General features: G+C 41.8%; 1 pseudogene; it reads right to left on the minus strand.

Annotated features, from left to right (window-relative positions):
* Nucleotides 1-18,668, minus strand: part of LOC138293925 (calcium-activated chloride channel regulator 3A-1-like) — a 312,631-nt pseudogene that overhangs the window by 243,317 nt on the left and 50,646 nt on the right.

The following is an 18,668-nucleotide window of genomic DNA, read 5'->3' on the forward strand; positions in this document are numbered from 1 at the left end:
TTATGCAAAAATTGCCACGGCCACACAATTGCATATTTTAGTGCCCATTATCATTGGCTTTGGTAAAGTTTTTTTTGGCAGAAAACATGCTAGACACTTTGCATCTTGTGATTGAACAAATCGTCTTTCTTTGATACTTACGGAAGCTAAGGCTTGCATGTACATTATGGATGCTGTAGCATGTTGGGTTTTATCTACTAGAAATGCACATCCCTTTTTTAAAAGTTCTTCTTGGGTGCTTCTTCTGCAATTTCCTTCAGTGCAAGAGCTTCCATCACACACAAATGCTCCTTTGAGTTCAGATGAGCACCTAGAACCATTAACATTAAGATATGTCTATTTTATCAAAACAAAAGCTACATCACAACAGAAAAAGACACAAAATACTTCATTTGTATTCAGCCATCAACGTTCTCTTTGACTGTTGTCCTTATGTACCTCTCCCTATCACTACTCCCACTTGGTACATTTGACCAATTCTTTGGGTGTTTCGTATTGTCTTTCTTAATGGCAACTAACATCAAACACTGAAAGGGGAAACATCACTTACAACGTGGTAAATGCAACAAGATTCATTTACCGCAATGCCTTTCAACGCATATACGTTTACCACGCATGGCTTTACCACGCATGCCTTTACCACAAATATACCTTTACCACGCATGCCTTTCCAATGAATTTCATTGTCAAGGCATGAATGGTAAAGGTGTACACGTTGTGAAGGTTTTAAAGGCAAGAACAGGTAAGTATTAGGTGGATTGAATGTGATTAAAAAAATAAATATATATATATATATATATATATATATATATATATATATATATATATATATATATATATATATATATATATATATAGTGTTTAGGGTGGGTAACGGTTATTGGTGGCAAATGCATTTTTAAATTTTAAGGTGGGTATGGGATTTGGGGTGGTGAGGGCATTTTTAGGTTTTAGGGTGGGTATGTGTTTTGGGGGTGGTAAGGGCATTTTTAGGTGTTAGGGTGGGTATGGGTTTTTGGGTGATAAGGGCATTTTTAGGTTTTAGGGTGGGCATGGTTTTTGGGGAGGTGAGGGCATTTTTAGGTTTTAGGGTGGGCATAGGTTTTGGGGTGGTAAGGGAATTGTTAGAAATGGGGTTTCTGGTTGGCTAGGGTATGCACCTAAGCCAGGCAGAACCCACCCACTCTAGTCAGGGCAAGGGAGTTACACGTCCCAGATAAACCCTGCTCACCCCCTTGGTAGCTTGGCATGAGCAGTCAGGCCTAACCCGAAGGCAATGTGTAAAGCATTTGCACAACACACATGACGCAAAATGTACACCACAAAAATAAACACAACACTAAGCTATGTACAAATAAACTGTATTGCACAAAACATACTTAGACCAACATTACACATTAATAATACCCTGCTACCTTAACAGTTGTCAGAACGTTACACAAGTTACTAATACTCTGCAAGAATAAGTAGTTGTCACATTAGAACACATAAGTACTCAGGATTCTGCAACATAAGCAGTAGTCAGGAATTACAGTAAGAATTCTATGCACTTGTCATTAATAACTCATAAATACCCATAAAAGGAACATTAGAGAACATATCACAAGTCATAAAAAAATACATATCAGCCTGTCATGCCCATAGAAGGAACGTTAGCACATATATGTAATGTCAGGAAGGCAGGTAAAAACATATAAACCCCCCAAGGTTCATATTAGGCTCATTGAGCCCATACTTTCTCAAAAGTACCTGGTTCCCTGTAGAAGAGGAGGCACTCCCTGTGCCTAAAGGAGGAGCATAGGGGGCCACGTGGTGCTCCTGGGGACGAGGGGCAGTCGGCACCCTCTCCTTATGATAAACAGGCCCCTCAGGGGGCCCATGATTTAGGTGGGGTCCTGCCTTGGCCTCTTGAAACCCTGTCCGCGGGGCGGGCCAGGCAAGGCTCAACAAATGCTTAGGGGGCGAGAGGAAGAGGGGCTCCGTCGAGGTCTCCCCTAACTGTTTTGAAAGTAAATAAAAATGCCAGTTTTTAAGAAAAAAGTAGCGTCTTGCTCTAGGGCATTGACCAGGCGAAGGGGGCGCTCCCTGTGCCTTCCCCCAAGTCCTGCAGAGAAGCTTTTGAAGCTCAGACCCCTCCTGGGGCCCAGGTGTATGCTGAGGATCCCGGGCCATGCGGTGAAGATTTAGAGGCAAGTCGGAGGTGGTGGGTGCCCTGGGGGCGCTCCCAATAGCGGACCGTGCTCCGGGGGCACCGACAGGAGCACGCTTGCTCCGCTTTGCTACTTCACATGCCCCGGAGGCACTGGAAAGAGTGCAGTCCTTGTGCTAAACACTAATTAGACACCCGGGTTGCGGCGGTGATCTGGGGGAATGAACAGAGCGCTTTAAAAAGCGCAAAGGCACTTTGCTTCGGCCCCAGTTGCGGTGGTGATTCCGGGCAGCAACTGAGCACTCCAAAACTGCACTGCCTCAACACAGCAGCACTCTGGGGGACAGATAAGTTCTACAGAGGTCAGGGGCCACAGCACTCTGCCTCTGGAGACAACCATTGAAGAAGGGGGCACAGGGCTGGGGAGCCCAGCAGCAGGTCAGCACAACAAGGGGGCGCAAGCAGTGGCAATTCCTCCTTGTGACCAGGCAGGTCACAGGTCAGCACAGCAGCAGCAGTCCATGGTGGTCCTGGTGAGTCCTCTCTACAGCGTCCTGTCTAGCTCCAGGTAAGGTTCCTGGAGTTCCAAGAATGACCCAAATGATGTCTCCAAATGATGTCTAAATTGTGGGGGAAATTCCCCTGTACTTATTCTAAGTTTACAGTGTGTTTTGCAATGGGTAAGGGAGGGGTTTCCAACCAGTTACAACTGGTTCTGGGAGTGCTCTCTCTCTCCTCCAGCACAGGCTCCAAACATCAGTGGGGGGTAAACAACCTTATTATGCGAGGCCAGGGCACAGCCTTTACAAATGCAGGTGTGCCCCGCCTCTCCCTTCTCTCAGCCCAGGAAGGCTTTACAATATGTAAATGCAGCTCTGTGACACCTCCACCCTCCCTGTGTTCAGGCTGTCTGAAAAGTATGCACAAAGCCCCAACTGTCACTCTGCCCAGACGTGGATTGGAGGCAAGCTGCAAAACACTAAAGTCATAAGCACAGATAAATGTGCACTTTCTAGAAGTGGCATTTCTGTGATAGCAATAAAAAATACACTTACACCAGTAAGCAGCATTTCCCATCACTATCACAACCATACCAAACATGCCTACGCTACCCCTCATAAATCAGACAATACCCCTTACACATAAGGCAGGTAATTTCCAATGTAATCCTATGAGAGGGCAGCACTCACAGCAGTGAGACACCAAGTTAGGCTGTTTGTCACTACCAGGACAGGCCACGCAGTATGGCACATGTCCTGCCTTCTACATACATGGCACTCTGCCCATAGGGCTAGCTAGGGCGTACCTTAGGGGTGACTTACATGTAATAAAAGGGGAGTTCTGGGTCTGGCAAGTACATTTAGATGCCAGGTCCCTGTGGCAGAAAACTGCGCACATAGGGTCTGAGCTAGTAGGCCTTAGATAGGTTTGACAGGCTACTTCAGTGGGTAGCACAAGCAGCGCTGCAGGCCCACTAGTAGCATTTAATTTACAGGCCCTTGGTATAGGGATACCACTTTACAAATGACTTATAGGTAAATTAAATATGCCAATTAGGTATAAGCCAATCATACCAATTTTGTAAGGGAGAGCACATGCACTTTAGCACTGGTTAGCAGTGAAGAAGTGCTCAGAGTCAAAACGTCAGCCAACAAAGAAATGTTTAGGTTTGAGGGTTTGTATGGGATTTAGAGTGGTAAGAGGTGTTCAGGTTTTAGGGTGGGTGTGAGATTTGGGGTGGTAAGGGCATGTTTAGGTTTTAGGGTGGGCATGGGTTTTTGTGTGGTAAGGACATTTTTAGGTTTTAGGTTGGGGTATGGTGTTTGGGGTGGTAAGGGGTGTTTATTTTTTAGGGTGGGTATGGGATTTAGGGTGGTAAGTGGTGTTTAGGTTTTGGGTGGGTATGGGTTTTAGGGTGGTAAGGTAATTTTTAGGGTTTAGGGTAGGTAGGGTTTTTAGGTGGAAATATATATATATGTATGTAAGTATATATGTATGTGTGTATATGTATGTATGTACATACCCCCATCCGTGAACAAGGCTATGGCTGAAACGCGTTGGGAGGAAGTGCATTTTTTCTCTTTATTTAATATATTTTGATACTGACCGACTGGTGTCTTGATTTTCTTTCCGAATTGGGTTAGAACAATTTATAAATACATTTTGGGATTCCCGATCCTACATCAAGACCGCCACAAATTTCAGCCTCGACAAGTCGGGTACTCTCCTTTTTTTTGCTATTATATTAATTGCCGAAGGCTCCTGCACACTGTCTCTCACAATTTGACTCTCGGCCCCCGAATAGAACGGTAACACAACTATTCAATTTTGCCCATATTTTGTTTCCAAACTGATCGCCATCTTGGAAGTATTAGCGATCCATGAACGCCGAATCTTGTCTCGGAGTATCCCGAAAACATAAGCCTGCAGATCTGTGAGTTTAGCTCCGTTGGTAGAGCGAGGTGAATATCGCCTCTACCGATTTCTGGGGAGACGAGTGCCCAGCCCGGCGAAGAAGGATTCCGGAGCGCCAGCCGGCTAGCCCACGAGTGCAGCCCCGGTGTCAGAGTCGGGCGACTCTGCCGATTTCAACGGAGACGAGGTCGTGTTGCCGTCTCTGCACCCCGGAGTTGTGTGCCGTCTTTACATTTCGGAGGAATGTGGCCGCAAGCTGGTGATCGCTACGGCGTCGTTTCTTGGCGCTGACAACCAGGACCTTTTCTCCGGCCCCCGGACCATTACGGTGAGAGTGTCTGTGAGTACGGAGAGACACCACTGTGAATACATTAATATTGGGCAGGATATAAGATAATTACATGAACAAGTTGTGAATTAAGGGCATTTACCTATTTCTAACTGGTGGCTAATTTTCAAAACATTGAGTCTAGAAGGCAATGAATTTTATGCACACGATTTAATTGGAATGCAAGTTCAACTTAATAATAGTTGCACTAAGCTAAAAACAACAACCAATTATAATAGTGCGCATTGTAGACAGTGTGTGGTGTGGAGTGGGCTTATTTAAATCAAATTTTGTTACTTTTGAGTACGAGCCCACGAGACGGTCAGTTATACTATCGTTAAAATTGCGATAAAGAAGAGAAAGGGCTTCCTCATTAGAAGCTCGGCGTAAGGAAAAGTCCAATAAGCTGTTCTTTACTCAACAGACTCATGATAAAGACGTGCCACAAGGAGGATCTAACATAGGTAATGGCTTACAAGTGCAATGCATGTACGACAAATTAGAGAAACTTATGAGAAAAGAACTCTCAAAATGGTGGGAAATAGAATCCCTTCAACAATATGTTGAGGTTGAACGTGTCCCAAGGGGTTTACGTATTTATACAATCCCCTCGTATGAAGATCCTAACCCAGAATTATTGGAGGAGTGGGCTGAAAACTCTAAAACCAGTTCTATTAATATGATGAGAATTTTGATCAAATATGCGTCAAAAGATCGTGCAAAAATTAATGAGGAAATTGAAAAAAACACTAAATTGATTCTCTCTTTGGTGTCACAAAATACCTTCGATGAGGTCAAGAATAATCTGGACAAAAAATTATCCAAATTTGAGGAAGAGATTACTATGAAAAAACAGAGGAAATTCATACGTGATTTCAAGGACTACCAATCAGGGAGGATCCTTACTTTTCATCACAAATATGACCATATGTACACGGAGGGTTATAAGGATCCGGTATGTTCAGGAGATAATGAAAGATCTGATACAAATTTGGGATTACCAGAAGAAAGTGATGTGTCTGATGAAAATCTTTCAGATGCACCAGAGATTTCAGCTGATAAGATTCGAGATACAGATACCAATACCAACAGGTCCAATTTTTTAAAACAGTTTCGTCTCCTAAACCAAGGAAGGACAGAACAGAGAAAAGATTCTCAGCCCAGAGGCAGGGGATGAGGACAGAGAGGCAGAGGAAGAGGAACCGTGCAGCGAAGGCAAGAAGAAAGAAAAGAAGCTCTTATAACAACGACAATAAGAGCACGCAGAGCTCCACAATGACTGTAGTCAATCTGTCCAATAGAATATTGAATAATGAGGAAGAAAATCTTCTAACATTAGGCTTATCATTCTGTCCTACGAATAATTTTGACTATGTACAGACTCGGATTGACCTTTTTCATTTTACACGAAAACTAAAATTTAAAAAATGGTATAAAAATAAAGCAATGACAGACAAGAGTTTGGATAAATCTAATAATATCAGCAAACTATGTATTTCGGATGTTGATTTATTACATACATTATCTGTGTTAGATGATGATATTACTGCGCATGATGATCCTTTTGTTAATCTATTGAATTTGGGTATTGAAACTGAAGTGCCATGTCCTAGCTCTTTTAGACCAAAATCAACTTTTCTACCAGTTGTTCAAAGTGAAGCCATCCAAGTTTTTGAAAAAGATATGATTAATCAATTTAAAAAAATGAGATTTGGTTCTAGAAACATCAAGTATGATAATCTTACTAAAAATAAAAAAACAGCTCTACATAGTCTGAGCAAGGACCCTGATATTGTCATCCGTGAATCCGACAAAGGGGGCAATGTAGTCATCCTAAATAAGACACAATACTTGGGGGAAGGAACACGTCAGCTGAGTGACCGTAATTGCTATGTTGATGCTAACCAGGCCGAGGTAAAAATGTCTAGCCTCAAATATTATGAAAAATTGGTTGATTGGAAGGACAAGGGTCTTCTGGAGTGGGATGAATACCGTTTTTTAAAATGTGATTACCCAAAAATTCCAGTACTATACCTCCTGCCCAAAGTGCACAAAGACAAACTAAATCCACCAGGTAGACCGATTGTGTCAGCAATGGATTCATTATTAGAAAATACTTCACGATATATAGACTTTTATCTTAGACCTTTTGTTGAGTGCTTACCCTCCTATGTCAAGGATACGACACAATTTGTGAGAATGATGGATGGTTTGGGCTGGGAAGATGATTTTCTATTTTTGACCTTAGATGTCACCAGCCTTTATACCTGCATCCAACACGAATTAGGTCTCAAAGCAGTCAGACACTACCTACGAGCCAGATCATTATCGTATCTTATGCACACTGAAATGATCTGCGATATGATTTGGTACTGTCTCACAAACAACTATTTTCTATTTGATGGTCAAATATACAGGCAAACCCAGGGAACCGCGATGGGTACATGCTTTGCCCCCAGCTACGCAAATCTATTTATGGGCTGGTGGGAGGAGCAAGTCGCCTCCAATACAACTAACTATGAGGACAATGTAGTGTTATGGTGTCGGTATATAGATGATATTTTTATCATCTGGAAAGGTGATGTAGATTCGGCACTTAGTTTTGTGACAACTTTGAACAATAATCAGTGCAATCTTAAATTTAGTGAACAACATAGTAGTACTTCTATTCAGTTTCTAGATGTTGAATTAAACATTCAAAATAACCTGGTACATACCAGGCTCTACAGGAAAACAACAGCAGGGAATAGCCTGTTGAATGCAAAGAGTGCTCATCCCCTCAATTTGATTAGGAGTATACCATATGGGGAACTCTTGAGAGCAAGACGAATATGTAGTACAGAAGAAAAATACCAACAAGAGTGCAAGACTATGTGTTCAAGGTTCACCGAAAGGGGATACAGTACTAATATTATCAGGCAGGCTGTCAGGAAAGTTGAGGGTACTACAAGATCGGAAATATTGTATCGTACGCACCAACACACTACTACGGATGAGAAGATTAGGTTTATTACGACCTACTCCAACCAAACGTTTAATTTGAGACGAGACTTACTAGGAGTTGGCACATCCTTCAGACAGATTCAGATTTACATGATTTTGTTAGTAACACCCCGGCATTAACCTTCCGGAAAGGTAGGTCGCTTAGAGACAATCTCAGCCCCAATATGGTGCTGAGCAGCACCAATTTTGACAACAAGAGATCTGAGATCTCAGGGTTTTTTCTGCTGTCATGGTTGCAAGGCCTGTAGATATAGTAAAGACTGTAAAACTGTAATATGGGGTACTGGCCAAAATGAACACACCATAAAGGGATTTTTCACATGCAATACTGATTTTTGTGTGTATTGTTTACGATGCCCCTGTGATAAGATATACGTAGGGAGCACGATTCATAAAGCAAAAAAGAGAATGTTAGAACATGTGAGAGCCATTCGTAATTATGACCGTAATTACCCAGTGGCACGACATTTTCATGAAGTACATCAAGGTGATGAAAAACAGCTTTCATATGTGGTTTGTGATCAAATCAAACTCAATGCACGAGGTGGAGACAGACAGAGAATGTTACGTGTTCTCGAATCTAAATATATTATCAAATTTATGACTCTGTCTCCGAATGGGTTAAACTTGAGTGAAGAAATGAATACTCACCTTGGCAGTTAATTGATTATTTTATTGGAACCTTCGAGTTTCTATGATTAGAGGTTGAGAAAAAAGATCATTTAAAAATTTTTTTAACATTTTTATTAATCTCTATTGGACATTTTTAATTCTCTTTGGGGTTGTTTTTATGTGTACAGCACTTTATCTTGATTAAGGTATTGAATTAATGGGAAATAGTAACATGCAATAGAAGGCCACTTGCTCAAATGTTGAATATATAATTTGCAATATATTGTTATACATTTAGAAATAAATAAGGATGTTGAAATAATTATATTAGGCAAACTGACAACTAGATAGCAAAAGAAATTACATGTGTGGTATCTTCCTTGAAGCATGTTGTTCCATATACCTTTACAAGATGGCACCTATGTTTGTTTAGGGTGATACACATGAGCACTGTGGTGTGAGTCCTTTGTCTATGTTTGTACATGTGTAAAAGGTATTTATTCTTGGAATGTGTAACATACCCCCATCCGTGAACAAGGCTACGGCTGAAACGCGTTGGGAGGAAGTGCATTTTTTCTCTTTATTTAATATATTTTGATACTGACCGACTGGTGTCTTGATTTTCTTTCCGAATTGGGTTAGAACAATTTATAAATAAATTTTGGGATTCCCGATCCTACATCAAGACCGCCACAAATTTGAGCCTCGACAAGTCGGGTACTCTCCTTTTTTTTTGCATATATATATATATATATATATATATATATATATATATATATATATATATGCACCCATGTATACAGAAACACACATATATATATTTATATATAAATATATATATATTATATATATATATATATACACATTTATAAATACATATATATGTGTATATATATATTTATATATGTGTATCCTTATTTATATATATATATATATATATATATATATATATATATATCAATCATTATTATTATAGATATATATATAGATATATTGTATGTTACACCTACCTCTACTTTTTATCATGCATATGCCTTTACCAACTGTGCCTTTGCTATGACATTTTCAAGGTAAAGACATGCTTGGTAAAAGCATGTGCCTGGTAAAAACATGTTGTTGTAAGTGCATGCATGGTAATGGCCATGCATTGTACTTACCATGTTGTAAAGTCATGCATTGTAAGTGCATGCGTTGTTCCATCCCACATCCCATTGAAAGTGATGTGATCAAGTGCAGATGGACACAGGGCAGCAAATCAACAATAAATAATTCTTCCCTTCCAAAGTGAATATTATGCACTTATGGTTCACGTTTCTATGTTCTATTAAGGCGGTATAAGCCATTCAGTATGAACGTATTGTAGGATTTTGTAGGCAAATAATACGCTGTAAAGTTATTAGGCAGGAAGCACAACCATGGTTCTGATTCTAAAGTGAAACTATTTATTTAAAAATTAACTATCGTACACACTGTTCGAGATAAGTAAAGCTGTTTGAATACTATTATTTTTAAGGGCACATTGTATCACCACAGGTAATCAAAAGTCGAAATCAATGGCGGTAGTATAGCACCTTTCCAAACCAACCAGTCAGACAGGCTAATGGAATAAGACATTATAAAAATAAATCCAATGATATATAAGCCTTTGTCAAAAGTAAGTGAGTGTTTGTGTATGTAAGAAAGAGAGAGAGAGAGAGTGTGTGTGTGTGTGTGTGTGTGTGTGTGTGTGTGTATTTGATAGCATGGTACAAAATGTAAAAATAGCACCTGGGACTCAGTTCTCAGTGCAGGGGCAGGTCTCAGGTGGTGGTATGACAGCTCACGGGTCACAGAAGGTTAAATCTAATCTGGATCACAGGCAGTTAACATCACGGCCGGAAATCAGTACTTTGGCACAGAGTGCTAGGAGAGAGGGGTTTGCTTGTCAGAGCAACATTGTTTGCTTGGAACACTCAGGGTTAGTGCTGAGCTAGCCACTCATTCAGGCCACAAGGGTACCCGGGGGAACGCACCTCTTTGTTAGCAGCAGGGACCGCACACTATTGGGTGAGACAGTGCATGCAATAATTGATACACCTTAACATCCTTCCCTTTTTCCGTTGGACAGGCTCATCGGTCATAATCAGACAAGTGCCACAGCTGTGATGACAGGGGTGATGGTGAGAACCACTAGGCATCTTTAGGAAGTGCCATAGTTCCTCCACTGGGTTCAGTGACTGGCTCCTGGTTGAGCACGTCTGCCACGCTTATTGCAAGCATCTGGAAGACAGACAACACCAGTGCCATTGCTTCTGTCCACTCCAGCACTGCCTTCCTCTTCTCTTTCACTCAGGTAGGACTCCTCAGGTGTTTTCTGCTAAAGATAGGTACTTTCTCCAGATCAGACCCCAGGGGATAGCCCCTCAACTCTGAGACACTTTCTGCCAGACAGTTTTCATTAGGAAACGCTCAGTACTCTGGATACTCTGCCGTTCTTGGTCAAAGAGAACTTGGACCTGAAAAAATTGGGTCAACAGTTCACACTTTTAACAAAGGATGGCAGACTGGTTATGTTGATTGTCTGTTCTCCTTTTATGCGTCTTTCTCAAGCTGCCTTCAGGGCTAAGCCTTTGTTTAAAGTGAATCTCATCATAACAGAGTTGGTCTAGGTTGAAGCATCCACAGCAGAGGCACACAGAGGTGAGAGCGGTCTGCACCTGAGTATCACCAGCCACATCTAATAGTGATCAGAAAAAGAGACAAAGGGCTGATCGTTTACTAAAGCATCATTCGCAATGTGGCAACAGGAAATTCAGTTCCACCGTTCACCCTTACCATCCACCAAATAGCAGTGTCTGGAATACTTATCACAAGCATTCTTTATCAAAGGGACCTAATCACATTTCTATGGGCAATCCTGTCTCCTCTTTCCCAACATGCCTGTCTCCTCTTTCTCCTCTTCATTGTTTACGTTCCCTCCCCCAGGTCCTGAAATCATAAATACATTTTAACTGTCTGGGAAAGAACCCAAACGTCATCTTGTGAACCTGTAGGTCTGTGTTACTCTGGCACCCACAGTCATGGAGTGTGTAACTCACTTCTCACACACAGCACACATTCTCCATGTGCTCGGGATCATGGCCCTAGGATTCCAGGTCCATCAATTGTAGAAGAAATTTCTACCAGTGAGCCAGCAGGCTCACACTCTCTTTAGGCAGGTGAAAAGGCCTGATCACATTAATGTCTATCATGGTAGACTGCCACCATCGCACTATGCATATGAACTTGTGACAGGGACAGCAGTCCTTTGCCACTACTGAGGGTACACTTGGTGCAGCCCTCCAGGTCCAGGACCAGACTATTCTCAAAGACACACCTAGGCCTTTACTCACATGTTACATTAGCATGAGGCTGGGGCCAAAATCCCAGAAGCCGGGATACCAGATAGTCTCTGTTGGGCATGCAAGGGAGGGGACTCAACTCTGCACCATGCAGGGGACATTAACATATCAACAGAGCCTTAAAATGATTAAGAGAAGGGAGATAAATATGTGTACAAGCAGTAGAATCCTCACCTGGTGGCCTTAATCTGGCTTTGTCCAGATTCGTAGAAAGGCTGTTCCTTGCTGTATTCATCAAACACTCCCCATCGTAGATGGGCCCACTCATGAACAAGAACTCGACCTGTTCAAAAAATGTGACACATAGTTAAAACATAATGCTAAACGTTTTTAAGAGAAAATGTGTTTTGAATAATCTGAAGGCAAGCCTTAATATGGATTGTGCTGACATACTCCTGGGCAATATTCAATGATTGCAGACTGTAGTTAATTTTCCTCACTTTATGCCTAATAATGCTATTTTTATACATACATACATAATACATTATATTATAATTTACGCTAAAAATCAGTTTCACATTCAAATAATTTTCGGGGCACATACCTACATTTCATGATGCTTAACTTTGCAATGCAGTAGGGCCATATTGCGAATTATCTGCTTCTTTGCACGTTCGATTGATTTAGTGTACACACATATGCTTGTTTTATATTGTCATAATATATTGTGCAACTGAAATGCTGCAGCAGCAGTACTCTTTTCTGAGTACACTGAGCAAAAGAACGGTTTTGGCAAGCAGTATGTTTAACTCTTCTCGGTACAACTTGAAGATCAACTGTATGGCATTGACATGCAGCCTTGCCTATTAATGAACACAATTATTTTTGTCCGTGTTCCTTCTGCAGTTATGTTGGATGCATAAATGTGTGCTGTTCAGTCATAGCCCATAGTGTTTTAAACCTCCTCTGCCATTCAGTTGGATACTGTTGGACTTTTTTGCTTATGCAGGATCATCCCCAATCTTTTTGCCTCCTGCCTCCTATTTTGTCTGACCTGTTGCTGTTGGTTTTTTAGCTCTGAGCACTTTACCACTGCTAACCAGTGATAAAGTGCATATGTTCTCTGTGTAAATTGTAATGTTGATTGGTTTATCCATGATTGGCATATTTGATTTACTAGTAAGTCCCTAGTAAGGTGCACTAAATGTGCCAGGGCTTGTAAATCAAATGCTACTAGTGGGCCTGCAGCACTGGTTGTGCCACCCACATAAGTAGCTCTGTAATCATGTCTCAAACCTGCCACTGCAGTGTCTGTGTGTGCAGTGTTAACTGTAAATTCGACTTGCCAAGTGTACCCACTTGCTAGGCCTAAACCTTCCCTTTTCTTACATGTCAGACACCCCTAAGGTAGGCCCTAGGTAGCCACAAGGGCAGGGTGCACTGTATGGTTAAGGTAGGACATATAGTAATGTGGTTTATATGTCCCGACAGTGAAATATTGTTAAATTAGTTTTTCACTGTTGCAAGGCCTGTCTCTCTCATAGGATAATATGGGGGCTACCTTTAAATATGATTAAAGCGTAGATTCCCCTAGAGAGTAGATGGACATGTGGAGTTTGGGGTCCCTGAACTCACAATTTAAAAATACATCTTTTAGTAAAGTTGATTTTGAAATTGTGCATTTGAAAATGCCACTTTTAGAAAGTGAGCATTTTCTTGCTTAAACCATTCTGTAACTCTGCCTTGTTTGTGGATTCCCTGTCTGGGTCAGTTTGACAGTTGGGTTGTTTTTCATCTCACACTAGACAGTGACACAAAGGGGGCTGGGGTGTAACCTGCATTTCCTGATTAGCCATCTCTGCTAGGAGGGAGGGGTGGAGGGGTCACTCTCATTTGAAAGGACTGTGCCTGCCTCTGACAATAACGGCTCCAACCCCCTGGTGTGTGTCTGAGGCCTTGCCTGGGCAAGGCAGGATTTCACAAGTAGGTGTGAGTCCCCTTTGAAGAAAGGTGACTTCAAAGACTAAAATGGGTATAAGAAGGGCACCCAAATCTACAGACTTTAGAAACACTTCTGGAACCAAGAGGAACCTCTGCCTGGAGAAGAACTGAATAGCTGAGGAAGAAGTGCTGCCCTGCCTGTGACTGTGCTTTGTGGAGCTTTCCTGCAGTGCTGCTTCTGCCAGAGTAAGAGGGCAAAGACTGGACTTTGTGTGCCTTCCATCTTGTGAAGAAATCTCCAAGGGCTTGATTTAGAGCTTGCCTCTTGTTGTTTGAAGTCTCAGGGACAGCAAAGACTTCTCTCTGCCAGCACCTGGAGTCCCTGGAGAGACTCCTGCTCTGACAAGTGGTGCCCTATCCCGTCCCTGGGCCCTTGAAAGGAAAGCTGGTGGAAATCCAAGGAAATCGACTTCGGACGACTCTGGACCGACGCCGCTGCTGAATCCTGTGACGCCGCCTGCACCCGACGCCGTGACCATCGCTGGAACGCGACGCCCTTCGCAGGCCCGACGCTGCTGCAGCCCCGCTGAAGTCCGCGACTCTATGGAAGTCGCCGCACCACGTCGTGACCGACGCCGCTCAAAGTGCGCGGATTCAACGTTTCGCACAGATGCCGCGATCCCCAACTTCGCGCATCGGCTTGTTTTCACTCTTCACCAAAGGTACTGTACTTGGGGGTCTACGTGACTCCGTATCCGGCGCCGCTGGTGTCGGCTTGTTGGGAACGACTCCGTCACGACGCCGTGTTAACACCTCATTGAAGCATTTTTGTTTCTAAGCGCTATTTTTGAGTTTAATCTTTAAAAATTCATAACTTGACTTGTGTATGTTGGATTTTTGTCATTTTGGTCTTGTTTTCTTTAGATAAATAGTTCCTATTTTTCTAAACTGGTGTTGTGTCATTTTGTAGTGTTTTCATTGAGTTACTGTGTGTGTTGGTACAAATACTTTACACCTATCACTCTGAAGTTAAGCCTACTGCTCTGCCAAGCTACCAAGGGGGTAAGCAGGGGTTAGCTGAGGGTGATTCTCTTTTACCCTGACTAGAGTGAGGGTCCTTGCTTGAACAGGGGGTAACCTGACTGTCAACCAAAGACCCCATTTTTTAACAGATACATTAACAAATGTTTACCAGTGAATAGCAATAATGTGTCAGGCGTTCTCTGCCTTTACAATGGAAAAGGTTTTCTATGCTCTCTAGCCAATAGAGTTGGATACATTCATGCCTATTTTGCAGTCAATGAAATTCTCTTTTCAGTTCTAATTGTGTACACCTATGCACCTTTTGCAGCCATTGGACTTTCAGTCGCCCTTTTTGCAATTCTAAAGGACATGTCCATGTGTATTTTGCAACTGGTGGAATTTTAGTTCTTCTCCTTGCAATTCTGAGTGAACACATCTATGTTAGAGTTGCACCGAATGATGTCCCAAAATATAACTATGACTTTTGCAGCAGTGATTCTTTGCAAGCACCGTGCATGTCTGCAGGATCATGGATAGCTGGTTGAGAAAGAGCAGAGAGCCAAAAAAAGCTCGACACATACTTGGCTAAGTTACTGAACAAGAAATCTACTGCTCACTCTAACAAGGCATGTAGGGGTTGTGGGAATGAGCACACTTTCTTGGTAAATACTTGTTCTGTCTGTGCAGAGTGGTTGTTTGATGAAAATATTATAGTCTGTACTAAATCATAATGAGATAGACAATGCAAGGGGTTTGCATATTAGTATTTCTTATTAAAGCTGAAAGCTTTATGAAAAAGATTATGCTCTGCAGATTTGAACTAAATCTTTTAATATATAACAAACAGAAACTATTTAGAGATCTATCAGTGTATTCTTGTGTGCCCAAATACTATTCTAGGCCCAAGGATTACTCCCTAAAATAAGGATTGTTGCTTAATAAAACGCAGCAGATAACCAAAGACAGATAATGTAAAGCATTCATGTGTGTTGACCTTAGTACACGAGGGGTGTCTGATAGGTGTGAGGTGGCAAGCTGGGATACTTGGTACACTGATTTGAGAATAATACATCACCTCACTTACTGTGACAAACCTCAATGGTGGTAAACTAGTTTTGTAAATAATTCACCTATCTGCACCACTGCTTCGGTGGCTCAAACCAATTTATTGCCAATCTTATGCTTTCATTTATGTAGAGCAACAAATTCACCTTTTCTGCATGGTCACCCCAGATTTTTAGCTTTTTCTGGTCCTATTTTTCTGCTGCTAGTAGGACTTGGTCAGCGTTCACACTGCTATTAAGTACAACAGGACGTGTGCTCTGTACCTAAAAAGGCATTGCTAAAACTGGTTTCACCGAGAACAGTTTTGGCTGGACTTAGCAGGAAAGTTATTTTGCCTCATGGAGCCCCACCTAGCTACAACTTCCAGCCTTTCCCCTCTAGAGGATTCAAAGAACCAAAAGAGTGCGTAATTCCAAAGGTAAAACTTTGGACGGGACGAGCAGCACATACAACACAGCAACTAAGGAAACTCAGCGGCTATGAAATCCAGTATTTCCGCTCACAGCGTTTAGCAAAAAAAAAAGCCATCATCACGAGTTTAACAACGATGTATCTGACTGCAAGGGACCCTCACTGACCTCAGCCTCGACCGTGTTTCACTAAAGGATTCTGTCTCAATGTTAAAGACTAAACCTTAAGGTAAAAACTTTACCAAGATCAGTTGGTGTATCTGGCCTCAGTTCCATCACGGTCGGTCTGATATTGTGACTAGTTCCCTGTGAACCACAAACTGCTTTGTGCCTTAAAACTTTAAAAATGCATGCCTCTGGCTGGTTTCCCTTATCAATTTTTACGATTTTGGTATTTTATACGCATTAAATTTACTTTCCTAGGTGGGTTTGTGTATTTTATTGTACTGTTTTCATGATTTTACACTTGCTGGCTCTGTTTGAACTAACATGCACTTCCCTGGGGATTTCCTGCTGCTTGTGCCATTGCTACCAGATGTATGATCTTTTGTAGCAAGGCCATACAAATAATGAGCAAAGTTAGTAGCCCTGTCCTGTTGTAAATGAAACTTGCAATTTATTAATGACACGTTGCAAAAACTGGTGAGCAATGATTGCTAGCTGCAAAAGCTAAGTGGTGTGGGGGTAATGATTGTTATAGCAAATATTTGGGGACAGGACTGTCTACCTGATGAAAATATTTCACAATTGGATGCAAGAAAGCTTGTAATGATGAGTGACAACACATTCCTTTTATTGCTCATCTTCTATCAGATTTACTGACATTGGATGACAGTGGACGCTCCTTTTTGTTGCTTTAGGAGTGAAGTGCCATGAAGTTATACCAGACCAGTTTAATGTTGTCCTCGGCTGAGGCCAGGAAGAATACATGAGTGATCGCTGAACAGCAGAATGAAGTGCGTGGGTTCCAGGAGAGGCCCGGATTTGAAGTCTACTTTGTGCGGTCCTGCAGTACGGGATTGCATTTAAGTAATGAAGGGCCAGATGTACCAAAGGATTTTACCCATTCTGTGTCTATGGGAAAATGCCTTAGTACATATGGTCCGAAGTTCCCTTCGTGGGACATTTTGCACAAGCCCTGTGGGAGCACAGTATCATATACAGAATGAAGGATAACTGTGCTTGTTGTTCCGTTTCATCGCCAGAACAGTGCAGAGGCTATCTGGTCACCGTGGATAATGGGCGAGGGAGACCAGTGGGATAAAAGAGGGATAAAAGTATGTTTTGCGAGAGGTGACCTGCAAGGGAAAAGAATGGAGGTAAATGGGAACTGCAAAGGTCTAGTAGAAGATACGGGGTGAATCTGGCCTATAGACATAGGAGTGAAGGTGACTTGGGGGTGCGATTGAAAGAGAAGACGCCTGCACGGGGACTGAGAGAAGAACGGAACCATAAGGGCAGGGGCTTCTTTGTTTTTCTAGGCACTGCACTCCTAATACAGGACCCATCTTGCCTTTATCTCACAGTACAGCACCTAAATAAAGACTTGTTATTTTCTGCGCCCCGGTCACCAGCAAAATGCGAACCGCTTTACGTGTTTGTTGCTGGGGCTGAGGTGGAAATGATGAGAGACACACCACATTATTGCACTCGGGCTGTTGCTTGTGTTTTTCAGCCTTTCAAAATGCATGTCAGAACTGAAGGAATGGGCTAGTATGACACGATTGTACCGCACCTCTATCGGCATGGCACATTGACAAGCTAGACAGTCAGACATGCTGTTTATAAGACATTGTATGACGAGAGTAACCCGTATGAGCGGATAGGAACTATTGCAATAAACAGTTTACACCATGAAGAGTAATTCACCTACATAATCCATGCATGGCGATAATTATTATCCTACAGAGTAGAACAATTTTTGTCTCACGTTCACTCTGCAAATTGAAGGTGCATGATATTCAAAAATGTAAGGGACATTTCGCTATTTTTCACTTTTTCACTCTTGTTCTTATTTTATCGGTTTGTTTCTCACATTATAATTTCATCTTGCTAAATGCTCGTTTCATTTTATTTTGCTTAAAACTTGGAAGTGCTGACATATTAACCTGTAGATTCATATTTACGATTGTATGAGCTTCAGTAAGACCCTGCTTGGCTTGTCAGTGTAGGGCTTACTCAACAAGAAAATAACCATCATGTGATCAAAATACACTATAACTCAAATGTTACTTGTTTGCAAATATTTCATATATCAGGTGATTTAGATAATTTTGAAGTGAGACAGTATACACAATATTGGTGATCCTGCACTAAATACTCAATGGTTAGGACTGCTATTTTGCAGAGATTGATCATCAACATATTTATTGGCTAAGCTCAGTATACCTTCAGATACATAC

Source organism: Pleurodeles waltl, chromosome 4_2 (assembly GCF_031143425.1).
Source record: "Pleurodeles waltl isolate 20211129_DDA chromosome 4_2, aPleWal1.hap1.20221129, whole genome shotgun sequence".
Taxonomy (NCBI): Eukaryota; Metazoa; Chordata; class Amphibia; order Caudata; family Salamandridae; genus Pleurodeles; species Pleurodeles waltl.